This window comes from Chinchilla lanigera, unplaced genomic scaffold (genome assembly GCF_000276665.1).
Source record: "Chinchilla lanigera isolate Chin_1 unplaced genomic scaffold, ChiLan1.0 scaffold00165, whole genome shotgun sequence".
Lineage (NCBI taxonomy): Eukaryota > Metazoa > Chordata > Mammalia > Rodentia > Chinchillidae > Chinchilla > Chinchilla lanigera.
The window spans coordinates 1,402,108-1,405,285 of NW_004955566.1; positions in this window are offsets into that span (position 1 = coordinate 1,402,108).

The window sequence follows — 3,178 nt, forward strand, 5'->3', positions numbered from 1 at the left end:
TCTTTCTTTTTCTTTCTTTCTTTCTTTCTTTCTTTCTTTCTTTCTTTCTTTCTTTCTTTCTTTCTTTCTTTCTTTCTTTCTTTCTTTCTTTCCTAAGGACTGAACCTAGGTCCTTCACACTAAGCTACATCCCAACTCTTCTTTTTATTTTTTATTTTGGGACAGAATCTCCTGCCTCAGTCTCCCAGAGTCCTGGACTTACAGATGCGTATCGCCACACCTGGCTCCTGTGTTTTTTTGGATTATGGGTATGCAGTGGTATCTTATTATAGTTTTAATTTTCATTTCTCTGATGGCTAGTGATACTGAAAACACTTTCTCACATGGATTGGCCATTTCTTGGGGAAATGTCTATTCAAATCATTTCCCAATTTTTAAATTAGGTAATTTAATTTTTGTCATTGTGCTGTAAACATTATTTATATATTTTGGCTGCTAGTCTCTTATGAGATATATAATTTTTTTTTGTGTGTGTGTGTGTGTGTGTAACAAGGTCTCATTATGTGGTTAAGGCTGGTTTTAAACTTAGTATGCAGCCCAGCGTGGTCCAGTGATCCTCCTGCCTCAGCCTCCCAAGTGCTGGTATTACACGTGTACACCAACCCATTGGGCCAGATGTATGATTAGTAAATATTGTCTCCCATTCTGTGGACTGTCTTTTCACTTTCTTGATGGTATCATTTGCAGCGCAAGAGTATTTAATTTTGAGAAAGTCCAAGCCAGGTTTGGTGGCACCTACCTGTAGTCCCAGCTGCTTGGGAAGCTGAGGTGGGGGATCGGATTTCTGGAGCTCACCACTTTGAAGGTGAATCTTTTTTTTTTTTTTTTTTTCTTTCCGGTACCGGGAATTGAACTCAAGACCTTGCGCTTGCCAGGCAGGCACTGTGCCACTGAGCTAAATCCCCAGCCCCTAGGAGCTCACCACTTTGAACCCAGCCCGGGCAACATGAGGACACACCATCTCGAACGAACAAACAAACAAATAAACAAACGAAAACACCAAGCGAAAGGAAAAGACATAAATTAATTTTGAGGAAGTCCAGCTTATTTTTTTCTTTAGTTGTTTATGCTTTGCGTGCCATATCTTAAAAAGAAGAAATTGACTAAGCCAATATTTGCTCTGATATTTGTTTCTAAGAGTTGTATAGTCTTTGGTTTTAGTTTTTATGTTCAGGTCATCACTCCATTTGGAGTGAATTTTTATACCTGGTATGAGATAGGGGCTGGATTTTGTCCTTTGTGTATGAATCCAGTTGTTCCATCATCATCCCCCCCCAATCATCATCATTTGCGAAATAGGCTCTTCTTTCTCCCATTGAATAGTCTTGTCACTCTTGTTAAAAATCAGTTAACAGTAATCCTAGCACTCAGGAGGCTGAGTCAGGAGGGTCTGCGTGAGTTTGAGGCCAGCCTGGACTCCATCGCAAGATCTTGTTTAAAAAAAAAAAAATCAAACCGCCCATCCTCAGCCAGGCATGGTGGTGTATGCCTGTAATTCCAGCACTCCGGGAGACTGAGGTAGGAAGGATTACAAATTCAAGCCCCGCTTGGGCAATTTAGTGACTTAGTGAAACCCTGTCTCAGATTTTTAAAAAGGGCTGGGGATGTGGCTCAGTGTAAAGGTCCTGGGTTTAATCTTCAGTACCACAATAAATAAATATAAAATAAAAAATAAATAAAACTGCACACCCTGCCTACGCCCACACACGCTTGTTCTGAACCCAGGGAAAGCGCGTCATTTCTGGGGAGCTGCAGTCCCGGGGCAGAGGGCGCTGGGGCCGCCTCTCACCGGGCAAGGCTCCCGTGGTGAAGGAAGCGGCAGGAGGAATAGTCGGGAATCCTAGCACACTCCCCCCAGCCCGGCGCACATGGGATGCGCCTGGAGACCAGACACTGCCTACTTCTGTTATTTTAAGGACCACGCGGGCTTCAGTAGAAACTCCTGGTTGCAAAGTTCATAGGCTTGGCGTTTGCTGCCGTGGGCCCCTTCCTTCCCTCCTCATTAACCCTCCCTCCTGCTCTCCGGGTACCTGCGGCCCGCGTGTCTTTCCTCTCCTCCTTCCTACGTCTTTACTGACTGCTCAGAAACCCATTACAAGCTTACTGTGGTATTTTGCCTATTTTTAAACTTTATATAAATGTGTCACATACATATTCTTCTGCAATTTGCCTTCTATTTTGGTCGATATTATGTTTGTGACATTTATCTGTCTTGATTGGTGCAGCTGGGACATCGCATCGGGTTCTTTGACTCGAAGCCAATTTATTTATCTACTCATCCTGCTCAAAGACCACCTCCCCAGAGAAGCCTTCCCTGACACGACCACTCATCCGTGACAGATTTCTTTCTTGCTTCTTTTTCCTCTTCTTCTTCTTCCTTTTTCTCTGCTTCTTCCTCCTTTTAACAGAAATGCACTGAAGGCCAGCCATGGAAGCAGAGGCCTGGAATCTCAGCTACTCAAGAGGCTGAGGCAGGAGGATCACAAATTTGAACCAGCCTTGGCACTTTAGCAAGACCCTGTCTCAATCTCAAATCCAAATAAAATAGCCGGGCGTAGTGGCACACGCCTGTAATCCCAGCACCTGGGAGGCTGAGGCAGGGTGATAGAAGAGAGTTCGAGGCCAGTCTCTGAACTACATGGCCAAAACCTTGCCTCAAAAAAAAAGAAAAAAAGAAAAAAAAAGACAAAAACTTAAAACCCTACAGAAAAGTTGCAAGAACAGTTTCACATCCCAATTATTAATGTTTTGCCATACTTCGTTTGCTGGGTGTATACTTTGTTCCCAAAGCATTTAGAAGTGAATTAGAGGCATCATGACAATTCACCCCTAAACACCCGAGCATACATCTCAAGAATAAGAACGTTCTCCTACATAACCACAATGCCATTACTGCTCCTAAGAAAATTAACATTTATTCAATAATACCCTCTAATTTATAGTCTTTATTCCCATCCCCCCACTGACTATAGCGAGAGAAACCACATCAGTGATTGCCAAGGGTGTGGGAGGCGTTGAAAGCAGAGGGCCACAAGGGGACTTCTGGGGTGTAAGGACACTTTCACAATGGAAACGTGCAGCTCTTCCTCGGGAGTGCTGGCTATGTGAGTGTGAAGACTGAGAACTGAACGCTTAAATGGATGCCTTTTATTATGTGTAAGTTTATACCTTGATAAAA